We start from the raw sequence: 14366 nt of genomic DNA, 5'->3' as shown, positions 1-14366 counted from the left end.
CAGAGACTAGACCAAAATGTACTGAGGAAGCTACTGTCCCGATCTGAGATGATAGACTGTGGGATCCCAAAGTGTACCCACACTCGTTCAAAGAAGAGTTTAGCAGTGGCTTCTATTGTGATATTCTTCTTGTAGGCTGCCATAATGGCCATCTTCGAGAACCTATCGACGCCCACAAAAACATAGTCGTTTCCATGCTTAGTGGAAGGAAGGCCTGACATGTAATCCATGGAGATGGATTCCCAAGGTCGACTAGGGGTAGGCATCGAGGTATAGAGGCCTTGCTTCTTGATGGTAGGTTTGGAAATGGCGCAGGCAGTGCATGATCTGATGTACTTCCCGACATCCTGTCAAAGATTCGGCCAATAGAAATACTTTTGCAGTACTGCCACCATTTTTTTGACCTTGAAATGCCCAGCAGCTCGACTGTAGTGTGCTTCCCAAATCATCTTGACACGCTCGCTTGAAGGAACACAAAGGTGACCTAGGTGGCATAACAGGGCATCCTGGAGGGGAAAATCTGGAACATGCTGACCCTCCAAGAGTGTCTGGTATGTGTGGCCGAATTCTAGGTCGCTTTTGTAGAGAAGTGGTCAATCAGAAGTCTCGTGCCCACAAGAGTTGAGCACGGTGGTTAACGCCATGATCAGTGGTCGATTAAGGCAATCTGAAACATTATTGGTGATGCCCTTCTTATACTTGATATTCAAATGGAACTGTTGCAAGTATATGGACCACTTCTGATGGCAATCATTCTGCAATTTCCCTTGGGTTTGTATGAACTGCAGGGGTCGGTGGTTTGTGTGGATGATTGTTTCCTTCCCCAAAATGTAATGCTTCCATTGTCGGCAGGCCTGCACAATTGAATACATTTCTTTGTCATAAGTGGGATACTTCTGGACTGTGTCTGAAAGTGTCTCACTGTGATATGCCACTGGATGCCCGTGTTGAGTAAGGACTGCCCCAATAGCATAGTCAGAGGCATCTGTCTCGACCTCAAATGGTTGTTACAAGTCTGGTAATGCGAGCATTGGTGCCAAGCAAAGGCGATCTTTCAATTATGTGAATACCTTCTGTTGAGATTCAGACCAAAATAATTTTGCTTTCGCTCCTCCCTTAGTGACTTAACTCAAGGGCCAAGTGATATGAGAAAATCCCAACACGAACCTGCAGTAGAAGTTGGCAAGACCTAGAAAGTTGTGAAGCTCTGTCAGAGTGGTTGGAGATGGCCAATCCCGAATGACTTGGATCTTGGCTGGATCCACATGCACCCCATGTTCATCAATAATGTATCCCAGATACTGAAACTGGGTCATGCCAAAAGTGCATTTCTCCAAATTGGCACATAACTTGTGTTGCCGCAGTGTTTGGAGAACCTGTCGAATGTGGTGGAGGTGCTCTTCCCAACTTTGGATGAAGATCAGGATGTCATCCAAGTATACCACTACAAATGAGTTGGTGAATGGCCACAAGATGTCATCCATTAGCCTCATGAAGGTTGCAGGAGCATTCGTCAATCTGAAAGGCATAACCAACCATTCGAAAAGGCCCTCCTTGGCTTTGAAGGCAGTCTTCCACACATCAGAGGGTTTAATTGGTACCTGGTGATATCCTGACTTCAAATCGATCTTGTTGAAATATTTTTCCCCCTTCAGTTGGTCAAGGAGGTCATCAATCTGTGGGATCGGGCACCTATTACGAACAGTGATCTTGTTCAGCACCCAATAGTTAATACAGAGTCTCCAAGTCCCATCCTTCTTCTGTACCAACACGATTGGACTCCCACAGGGCGATGAACTCAGACGGATCTAACCTTTCTGCAGCAACTCCTGAATCTGCCTCTTGATTTCATCGTTCTCCAGAATGGAGTGTCGATATATTGTTCCATTAGGCAGCGGCGCACTTGGGGTCAAATCGATGGAGTGCTTAACCTGACAGTGCAGAGGAACCCCTGCAGGGGAGGTGAAGATGTCCTCGTACTCCTCCAAGACCTTGTCCATCTGTAGTTGTTGTGTGGAGGGGCCCTATCTGGAGGTCATGGCCATCGTCTTCTTCTTTCCTTGAGGGCATATCACCAGGAAAACAAATTTCCCAGTTTTGGAAATGAGCTTACTACATTGTTTTGCAATAACCAAAGAGATGACGGTAGGCAGTGCTACCTCCGGTATCCTGTACAACTTATTTCCCAAAGTAACAATAACAGCACGGGGCCTTGATTCATACACAGCATGTCGCTTCCACAAGTATGGTTGTCCTAATTATACATCACAAACTTCAAGGGGAGAAATGTCACATAATACCTCATTCATGAAGGGCTTGATGTTGTATGGAAGGCGACACTGCTGGCTCACGTGAAGATCCCGTCCTTGGTGAAGCCACCCGATGGTGTACAGTTGTTGATTCTCTGTGGTCGGTAAGCCCAGCCGCTTCACGACCTCTGCCGAAATGAGGTTCTTTTGGCTCTCACTGTCGACAATGAACTGTAGTGGGGAGCCCTTTACCCACATCTGGGAGTGGAAGAGACGCTCCTTCTCCTCTAGATCTTTGGGTTCCCCCTTCTGGATCTTCGTGGCGGCAACGGTGGTGTTGGGCTCCGCCTCAATAATTTGCTTCCCTTTGTCATTCCCCTTGTCGAGTTTCGACTTAGAGTCGGAACATGCATATGATTCTGAAACCTTTAGCTCGGCCACTAGTGACTGCTTGGCCGAACATTCACTTATGTTGTGAGTGGAGCTCTTACGGAACTCACACCACTTTCCCGTGTCCTTTTTCAGCGTCGCGGCGTTGTTCTTTGCTTGCAGCGTTGGCGGGTTGTCTAAGGTTGCCCCGCCTTGGCTTTATCCTTTGTTCTGTGGTTTGGGGGCACCTTTCCCTTACTTCGGATTCATAGAACCAAAGTCTCGCTTCTTCTGTTTAAACTTTTTCTTGACCTAGACGGCATATCAGTATGCCGTTCCGAGCGAGGAGATGTTCAGGAATTCTATTTCTTCTAGGATGTACTTGTGCAAGTAGCCATGGTATTTAAGTACCAAATGCTGCTCTGAATCCTTGATACCCAACTTTGTGTGAAGGGTATGGAAAAGATTGGTAAACTCCAGCACGTCTTGGTCTCTTCCCTGCCGCAGCGTGGTCCACTTTATGTATTGGTCCTCATAGCTTCTGATAGGGTAGTACTGCTCCTTGATGGCATCCCAGAAAGAATTCCAAGTGGGTTCGGCTAAAAATAGTGAGCTTGTACTTTCATCATTCTACTCGCAGCAAGTTTCCCACAAGTCCTTGACGTGGGGGGCTGGTTTGAGAAGAGCTAAAATAATCTTTTCCCGACTGGAAAAATCATGAACAGAAAAATAACCCTCTAGCAGATTTAACCATTTATCGATTACATCTATCTATCTGACCCTCGAATATGGGGATTTCAAAATTAACTTGTACCTTAAATGGTGTGGTGTTTCCAGAGTAGGTGTTGGAAGTCGATGCGTCGCCTCCTGGGTAGCCACTAAAGGATCTAGGCAAAGTTGTCCATCATCGCGTTCCTTTATCGCTCGAGGGCTTCTTCGAGCAAGATTTTGATAGGATCTCCTGCCCCCTCGTCTTTCTTTTCATTCGCCATGGGAGGTCGTCGAGATTTGTGAGGTTGGTCTTGCAAAAGTTCGACCAGTTCAAGCCTTAACTCCTTATATCCCGACCTCGTTGGGGACATGCAAAGAAAAACAGAGAAAAAGAAAACTGCTCTGATACCACTGATCTGGATTTAAACAAGAACGCAACAAATTACAGATTTAACCATAAACACAGAGATGCAGTGGAAATAATACTTCATTTCATTAATGTCAAATACTGAAATATGCTTACTAACAGAAATGGAAATAAACCAGCTAGGGCGATGGTAGCTTATATCTAAGAAGAGATGTGGTGGCTACATGCCTCTGCATTGTGTTACAATGAGGCTTGAAGGCCTATTTATTGTTGAGAAACAATAGAAAACCCTAAACATCCAAAAACCTAACCCTAGAAGATGAAACCGCAAACTGTGGGCCCTGTTTGGATAAATTGGTACATCAACTTCCTGGGGTCGTAACTTTGGCATACGATCTCTATTTGATGCACAAAATATCTCGTTAGAAAGATATATCCGAGAACTACAACTTTGGGAAGAAAAACATTAGTCCATGGACCCAAGTTGCTCCCAATTTTCCCAAAAAACATCGTTCAGGGCCTCAAAATGGCTCCAGAAGTTCAGGACTCGAAAAACTGCTAAAAATAGTAAACTATGCTACAATTAAGGGAACTGAAAAGCTAAAATAAACAATGGTGGGGGTCAAGGTGGACTTGGCAGGTGGCCACCAATATCCACCTGGATCAATAACTCCAGGTTAGGATCTCAATCAAGCTTTAAGGCTCGATTGAGCCCTAAAGCTTAATCAAGCCTTAAAGCTAAAATTTTAAAATTTATGTATATATCAATAATGATATAAAAACTTTTAAATTGTAAGTATTTGATAGTTTAAAAAAATAATTAAATAAATTTAATTACTATTTACATTTCAATAACTAATTAACAATGGTGTGGATTAATTTCTCATTGCTTTTCCAGTGTTTTGGTTTATAGATTTGAAAAGGGATTCTATCACACTTTCAATTGAAATTGTAATATTCTTATATTTATAATTTGGTAACTTAAAAATTAGTTTTTAATATGATTTAAATTTTCAATAATATAATTTAAATAATAAATTGATTGAACGTAGAAAAAAAAATCAATTTGATTTTAATAAAATATCATAATTTTTTATATGAATAAGTGTAGCTCAAAAACGTGAATTTGACGTTGCTGGAAATGTATATTTTATAAAATTCACTAAAGAGTTAATAAACATGATTCCCTCCATCATAATCATATCTTTTAAAATAAAACTTATATATATATATATATATATATATATATATATATATATATATATATATATATATATATATATATATATATATATATATATATATATATATATATCTATATCTATATCTATATCTATATCTATATCTATATCTATATCTATATCTATATCTATATCTATATCTATATATATATATATATATATATATAAAGTTGTAATATCCACTTGTTCTGGGGAAAAATGAGTGCATTTGTCAGACTAGGAGTAACTCCATGAATGATTTGTTTCCTTTGCATTATATATATATATATATATATATATATATATCTATATCTATATCTATATCTATATCTATATATAAAGTTGTAATATCCACTTGTTCTGGGGAAAAATGAGTGCATTTGTCAGACTAGGAGTAACTCCATGAATGATTTGTTTCCTTTGCATTAAGATAGAATCTGACTATATACAAGGAGAGGGAGACTATTAGGTTTCATATCCCAATGTCTCTTTATCTTCCAAATTCTCTTATTTTGATATTTACAATATTTACGTAGGATTCCTAATCCTAAATATTAGGTGTTCAACATTCCCTCCCTTAATTTGAAGTGATGTTGGTGAGTCCAAGCATCATTCTGAATTTTCAAACTTTTCCGTTCCAAGTGCTTTGGTGAGGATGTCTGTAATCTTCTCATTTGTGGAACAATGTCGTAGGTGAATTGTTTTGGCCTCAACATGATGTCAAATCAGATGGTATTTTGTATTGATATGCTTCATTCGATCATGGAACTTTAGATTCTTGGCCAACTTTATTGCAGAAGTGTTGTCAATCAAAAGAGGAGTTGAATGCACTTGTTTCTCCTACAAATCTTCCTGGATTTTCCTGAGCCACACAATTTCGTTCACTGCTTCAGCTGTTGCCACATATTCTACCTCAGTTGTGGAATCTACTGGAACTGATTGTTTATGTGACCTCTAGGAGACAACTCCTGATCTAAGACTCATAATATAACTTGAAGTAAATACCCCATATTATTTATCTCTATCGAAGTCTGAATCAAAGTATCCAATCAAGCTAAAGTCACCCACATGTGTATACTTGAGCCCAAAGTCTTGAGTTCCCTTCAAGTACTTTAGAACTCTTTTTGCAGCAAACCAATGACCCTCACAAGGATTTTGTATAAACCTAGAGAGGATTCCAATAAAAAATTAAATGCCTGGTCTGGTAGTAGTCAGGTAGTTGAGACTTCCTACGTGTTGTTTATACTCGTTGCATTCTCAAATTATTTTCCTTCAATAGGTGAGATTTAAGTTTTGTTCCATTGGAGTAGTCAAAGGATTGCACTCAACCATGCCAAACCTATTCAACATATCTCCAATGTACTTCTTATGAGAGAGGAATATAAATTTTGGATTTTAGGTTACTTCAATACCAAGATAGTAGTGAACATAGCCCAAAGCTATCATTTCAAAACCTTTCCTCGGTTCTTTCTTTATGGATGCAATGTAGCTCTCATTGTTCCCTGTTATAAAAATATCATCTACATACACCACAATATATACAATTATTTTTCCAACTTTCTTAAAAAACAAAGTTGCATCATGAAGATCATAATGTTTGAAATTGAGTTTCAGAAGATGCTCAATAAAATTCTCGCACCAGGCTCGCACTGCTTTCTTGAGGCCATACAAGGATTTTAAAAGCTTGCATACTTTTTTTTCTTGACCCTTCACAACAAATCCTTCTGTTTAGGACATAAAAACATTCTCTTTCAAATATCAATTCAGGAAAGCAATTTTTACATCCATTTGATAGACTTTCCAACTGTTTTGAGCTTCCAAGGAAAAGAGTGTCCAGATAGTAACCTATTTTGCAATGGGATTAAAATTATCATCATAGGTAACCCCTTCATTATGTGCAAAACCATTTTGACTCAAGCCTAGTTTTGTGCTTGTCAAGTGAGCCATCTACTTTATACTTGTTCTTGAAGACCCACTTGTAGCCTATTCGTTTGGCTCCCAATGGAGGATCAGCCAACTTCCAAGTACCATTCTTTATCAAAGCATCATATTCTTTCTGCATTGCTTCTTTCTATTCATCGTGAGAAGCGGCTTCTTTGAAGAAAGTTACTTCAAAATATGTAGACAAATTTAGTTCACAATCATAAGAAACATCCATATCAATAGGTGAATCAAGATTTTCTACATCACCTCCATTTTTTGTGGTTGAGCTTCTTCTTTGTGTCTTTCCAATCTCATCGGGACAAACACTTTCCAGTGTCTTTGTCAGCCATTTTGCAAGACCTTTCTGAGATGGCATAGGCTGCTCAGTTCACTGAGTTGGGCCTGAATCAAGATTTAGTCTCCCAATTATGTCAATCACATCACTCAAAGTATCATCAATGGCTAGAGATTCATGTGGGAGAGAGAGTGCTTCATAAGAATATTCCACAGATTGATCTAGTATAGGGATCCCCCCTTCAAGATGTCAAATATAATTATCAAACTATTGAAAAGACTTTACATATCTGAATATATCTAAGCGATCAAGATGTCACTCAACAACGTTGTAAGTCTTGGAAGATTCAAGAAAGATCACATCTATAGATATTGTAAACTACTTATTCACTTCATCATAGAGATGGTATGATTTGGAGGTATTTGAGTACCCCAAGAAGATACATTTGCGACTCCTTGCACCGAGTTTGTTTCTTTGTTCCTTGGGTATCAAGGCATATAGGTGGAACCAAAAACCCCGAGAAACCTCACCAAAGGAATGTGGCCATACCAAATTTCATAGGGATTCTTATTTTTTGTAGCATTAGATGGACACCTATTCTTTATATTCACAACACATAGAACTGCATCAACCCAAAACATCAATTTAACTTTCTTGAAAAACATCATGGAACATACCATATTTAAGATTGTCATGTTTATTCTTTCAGCTACTCTTTTATGTTGGGGATTAAAGGGAATGGTTGTTTGATGTTTGATCCCATGTTGGCGAACATAATTTTCAAAATCATTTGAAGTTTATTCTTTTCCATTATTAGTACGAATAAAAGCAATATGAGATTGTGCATTGTTTTCAATCCATGCATGAAAGTTATTAAATGTTTCAAATGCTTTAGATTTGTTCTTCAATAAATAAACCTAGCACATTCCAGTGTAGTCATCAATAAATGTCATCATATATTTATTACCATTTGTAGAAGGAACAAGCATTGGGCCACACAAATCAGAATGAATGAGTTAAATTTTTCTATGTGCTCTGGAATGAGAATCATGAAAACACTGATTTTGTTCTTTTCTAAGATACAAGCATCACATTGCTTAAGTTTCTTAGCAACTGTAGGAAAATCAGTAACACTGTTTTTTTCAACAAACGGAGGTTTTCATTGGCCCAGGTGGTTCCAGAAATAGAAGTGCCCATGAAAAATATTAAAAATAAAATTCATCATATTGAAGTGAAAATAGGACTAAATCATAGTTCTCATCGCCCTAATTCCAACGGTGTGAACGGTACTCAAATCCAAGTTCGTATAATCAAGAAATAATCGATCAAAGTTCTGGTCAAACTTGGCCAATTGGCAGTCACTAACGAGGAAAAAATTTGGAGAGGGGACAATGCACGGAAAACAAAGGCCAGAAAGGGTGAATTTGTTACTTCTTTAATTTGCCTAGTGACCCTTAAAAACTAGATCTGAAATTTCAACCATTATTACTAAAAAAAAAAAAAAAAAGATAAATAAAAATTTACGATGGTAGGCCGCCACCCCCCAACGACATTGTATATATATATGTATGTATGTATGTATGTATGTATGTATGTATGTATGTATGTATGTATCAATATGGGTCAGGCCACTGGAGACTCAGGCTCAGCCATACACCTGGAAATGACATGTATTGGGAGGACGACAGGGTTCGAACCTGCCAGACCCATGTGGGCCGAATCGCCAATGGGCAGCCCAAAAAATAAATGGTGCCAACGAAAATTCAAAAAACTGCCAACAACCAAATCACATAGCCAACCATTTTTAATAAGAAAAACGTTCAATATATGGGTGCGACAGGTTTGAACCCGGCTTACCTCCACCATAGTCGCCTCCACCACTAATGAGCCAACGACTTGTACATTAGTAGCTTGTTTCTCGACTCATATAAAAACCTAAACATTTGTCATTCAATGGAGGCATTCCAAGACCGAGGAGCAATGAACGTGTTTGCCAATGGAGCCAGGAGCACCTAGTCCGGCATCATGCCCAGGTGGGCATGAAAGCCAAGAAATATTCTAAAGGAATCTTGAGAGAATTTTTTTTTGGGAATCTTGAGGGAATCTGAAGATTCCTTAGAGCTCTAGAGGTCACTTGCTCAGAATATGGTCAAGTTTATAATCGTTTTACACGATTTCATGCCAGGAGGCCAATGGTTATGTTCGTTTCTGCATATGAGATTTGCATTTTCTATCCATGAGATAATATGGAGGTATAAGTGTCATTTATGTAAAGTTGTTTGTAATTCATTTTTCTGACATTTAATGAAAGAGGTCTCCCCACTTTGAGCAAGGCCTGGAGACATATCCCACATTGGTTGAGCCCCATAATCAAATCGTTTATGCGCCTTTGCTCTCATGGTTTCTTTATGATTTCCACTTATTTTTCATGTGTTTAAGTTACTTGGTGACATGCTATCTTATATACAATTATGTATGCATCCTTGAAGTTAAAAGATCTGGATCAAGTTTGGTATTAGAGCAGGTCTTCTTGATGTGAATTGCATGAGTGAATGCTAACTAGGAACAAGCTCCAAAGAGGAGAAGGAAAACTCAAATCCTTTGATCCTGAAACAAGGCGTGCACCATGAAGATGAAACCTGGAAAATGAGGAAGCTCAAATGGAGGAAGAACGAAATTATTGCGAGATATTCTTCACCATGGTAGAGAAAGTTGACAAGTTGTTTGAAGAATATGAGAAGACAATCAATCCTGAAAAGAAAGAACCAGATGAATGTTCATCAGTAAATCATGAAGGTGGAAGAGGAGAGTCTCTTGAACCACCCTCCCCATCCTCTAGTGATAGTTCTTCTTCTTCTTCTTCTCATCACTCTAACAGGCATCATAGGAATACATCTAAGAAGCCATTTTTAATGCTAGATGTAAATTTTTATTTTCCCATATATAATGGAGAATGTAATGCAAAGAAACTAAACAATTGGATTAGACATATCGAGGTTTATTTCCTGATTTAGTAGATCGAGGAAGATAAGGCCAGGATCCAATTAACATTTCTTCGGTTGAGTGGCACCACTCTCGTCTGGTGGGAGAGAAAGTTGCAGAAAGGAAACAAAAACTTGGGTAATCTCCTTTCTTCTTGGTCTAATTTTGTTTCTGCATTAAAAGATCAATTTTATCCTTTGGGTTATCAACAAAAGGCTTTAATGGAATGGAAATATTTAAGACAAGGAAAGGGTAAAAATGTACAAAGATTCATAGAAGAGTTTAGAAAATAAGCATTGAATTTGGGCATTTCACTTGATTCACTAGAAACTGTAACAAAGTATATTGGTGCTTTACATAGTTACATCAGGCATTCTTTGTTGTTATTTGAGCCTACTACTATTGATGTGGCCAGTGTGAAGGCCATTCACCTTGAAAGCAGGGGCAAGAATGATAAAGAAGAGAAACCAAAGAAATCATCTTTCAAACCTCATAATGGCAAGTTCAAAGGAAAAGGCAAGGGAAAGGACAAGAAGGAAGCTACAACCAAGAAGGAGGAAGGAGCAAAGCCATCTTTCACACATTGCAAGAAGGAAGGCCATGATGATGAACATTGTTGGAAGTTGCATCCGGAGTTGAAACCAAAGAGATTTGGTGGGAAGAACAAGCAAAAGACGGTGGCAACCGTACAACAGGATCTTGGATCTGATTCCGGTGACGAGACACAGATCACAATAGTGGGCATACAAGGTACTCTTTCTCTTCATGCTAATGAAAGTTCTGAATTGCATGCAAGTACAAGTTCTTCAAATGAGTCTCTTGTTAATGAACGAAAGAGGACTGAATTGTTCCACATTAGAGTCATAATGAAACATACTAAAGTGGAAACCTTGTTTGATTCGGGCTCACAAGCAAATTTGATTTCAGAACCCTTGGTTAAGAAGTTAGGATTAGAAACCAAGCCTCATATGAAACCTTACCCTCTTGGTTGGGTGTGTGATAAAGCCAAATTACATGTAACCAAGCAGTGTAGAGCTAGATTTTTTATTGCATCCAAACTAGTAGATGAGGTTGACCTTGATGTTGTACCCTTGGATATCTTTGGTATTGTATTGGGGAGTTTGTATTTGTATGACAGGAAAATAGTTTTCTTCGCCATGAAAACAAGTATCATCTCACGAAATATGAGGTGGAATACATTGTTAGAGCTCATCGTGCCAAAACCAGTGCCAGTCTTGTAAGTGCACGTTAGATGAAGAGATTGATCAATTTCGAGCAAAGGGTGCATGCCCATGGTTGTGAGAGAAAAATATGTCGAGACCTCTGAATCTTTCCAAGGTTCTGATCCCACTCATAAAAAGGAATTGTATGAAATTGTTTCTAACTATGATGTGATTTTTTAGGAACCAAGTGGGTTGCCTCCAAAGTGTGAGATCTAACATGAGATTCACTTGCAGCAAGATGCTCCTTTGCCCAACATTGCTATGTACAGGTTGTCAGCCATTGAGATGGAGGAGATAGAGAAGTAGGTACAAGAATTGTTGAACCAAGGGGTCATACGACCACGTTATTCTCCATGCAGTTCACCTATCGTGTTTGTGCCAAAAAAGGATGGCACATGGAGGATGTGCATGGAGTACATAGCACTCAACAACATAATAGTGAAGAATCAGTACCCTCTCCCTCGCATTGATGATTTGTTAGATCAATTGAAAAGTGATGTCTATTTCACAAAACTAGACTTGCGCAGTGGCTATCATCAGGTCAAGATTACAGATTAGGATGTGTGGAAGACTACATTCAAGACGAAACAGGGGTTGTTTGAATGGATGGCGACGCCATACAGACTATGCGATGCTTCGACCACATTCATGAGAGTGATGAATGATATTCATTAGGGGAATTTTGAGGTCTAAATGGGCCTCTTAAGGAAATAATAAAACAATAGCTAAACAAATGAAATAATATTTATGAATTGAAATTCACTTTTTGCACCACAATCCATGTAACCATGGTTAAATTCAATTGAAAAGTTGTACGAAAATAAAATTAATAAAAAAAATTGTATTGATGTAACTATAAATGAAAATGAGTTTTTCAAGAAAAAATCATTATCATTAAAAAAACCTAATACATTTGTCCTTTGTACTTAAATAGCTTAAAATAAATTATAAATATAAATTCATAAATTCTTAATTGTATAATATATTATTAATTAAAATTTATATTATTTAAATTATATAATTACATGTAATTAAGATGCTATATAAAAATAAAATTATATAATATAATAAATGTAATATATTATTTTATGTATTAATTTTATATTACATATTGAATTTGATTTATAACATAAGAAGAAATAATATATAATATAAAAAATATATATATAATATATACTCTATTACATTTAGATTATTTTTCATAATATATACTATTAATATAATCATAATGAATTGAATTGAGTTGTATTTAAAATTAAAAAAAATATGTTGAAGTCGATTTAATTTATATTTATGAGTAGTTATTTATTTATATATGTATAGATATTAAGTTATAATTAATTTGAAATTGTAATATTAAACAAAATGAAATGAATATATAATTTAAAAATAAATATATGAAGTCCATCTAGGGTAGCTCAAGTGGCGATGATCATGGAATGAAGTCTCACCGAACTAGAGATCTTGGGTTCAAATCTTGCAATACCCTCTCCCGTAGTGGGGTGAATAATGGACATGTAAACTCGAAAATCGAAGAGTCCTACCAAGCTTACAATATATATGAAAATATACAAATATAATATTTATTGAAAAATGTGTAATGACATGAAGATTGTATAAGGATATGCATTGTTTCTTTCAAAAAATATGAAATGATAATAATAATATTTTATTCAAAAATTTGCGAAATGATTTTTATTATGAGTACTTTACTTTATGACTTTAAAAGTACTTAGAGCACTATCATGGTTAACTTAAACAATGCCACCTCAACCATGGGGGATGATGTCATCCTCTAAAATGTGATTGGTTTTTATAAAGTGAATTTTGATTGTACATTTTTCTTAGGAGACCCATTTTTCACTTCCAAATTCCTCGATTATTCAGACATTTTCTTGATGATTTTGTACTTGTGTATCTTGATGACATTCTTGTTTTCAGTAAGACATGGGAAGATCATGTGAGTCATGTTAAAAATGTGCTTGTTGTTTTGAAAAAAAGAAAAATGTATGTAAAAATGTCTGTGTGAATTTGGTAAGACCTCTTTGTTTTACTTGGGTCACATTGTCGGAGGTGGATAGTTGAACATAGATCCTTCTAAAATTGATTTGGTTGTAAAGTGGCCTAAACCCACCAATATTACAGAGGTTCATATATTTTTGGATGCAATACAATACTAGAGAAGGTTCATTGCCAACTTCTCCATCATTGCATCCCCCTTACATGCATTGACAAGTGTGAAGCAAACCTTTCAGTGGGGAGGAAAGCAACAGAAATCCTTTGATACACTAAAAGAGAAGATAAATACCACACCAGTTTTGGCCTTACTTGACCTCCAACAACCTTTCGAGATCGAGACAGATGCCAGTGGATACGCCATGGGAGCAGTATTGATGCAACAAAGGAAACCTGTATGTTACCATTCAGAGACATTCTCCCAAGTTGTTGTGAACTATCCCACATATGACAAGGAGTTGTATGCCTTGGTTCAAATTGTGAAGAAGTGGAAGCACTATTTTATTGGAAAGGAGACCATCATTCACACAAATCACCAGCCCTTGCAGTACCTCCAGTCGCAAACCAAGCTTCAACAAGCATGTCATTTCAGATGGATAGGATTCCTCCAATAGTTTCACTTGGTAATAAAATACAAGAAGGGCACCAACAACAAAGTGGCAAATATGCTTTCTCACCCTCCTATTTCTGCATCTATAGTTTTGCAAAATGATTCTTTATCTTTTGAAATTTATTCTGAATAGTATGCCGATGATGATGATTTTAAGGAGATTTATGCAAAGCCGACTCATGGATCGTAGGTGGAAAATGACTTGATGTGTAAAGGGATGTGTGTTGTGTTCAGTTAGCAAGCCCACTAATAGAAAATTGGGGCTCTACACACCACTCCTTGTTCCAAGTCGTCCATGGGAAAGTTTGTCAATGGATTTTATAGGCAGTTTACCTTTGTCTAGGAGAGGTCATGACGATTTTTTTTGTTGTGGATCGATTTAGAATAATGTGTGTCTTAAT

General features: G+C 37.4%; 1 pseudogene; it reads right to left on the bottom strand.

Annotated features, from left to right (window-relative positions):
* Window positions 1–9000, bottom strand: part of LOC149172895 (putative phospholipid hydroperoxide glutathione peroxidase) — a 47438-nt pseudogene extending 38438 nt beyond the window's left edge.
* Window positions 9001–14366: the final 5366 nt, after the last annotated feature.

Source organism: Pinus tabuliformis, chromosome 4_2, assembly GCF_031772625.1.
Source record: "Pinus tabuliformis cultivar Carrire ecotype Pingquan chromosome 4_2, CPIR1, whole genome shotgun sequence".
NCBI lineage: Eukaryota > Viridiplantae > Streptophyta > Pinopsida > Pinales > Pinaceae > Pinus > Pinus tabuliformis.
Note: the sequence above shows the minus strand (reverse complement) of the source record. Positions and strands in the feature narration are given on the sequence as shown.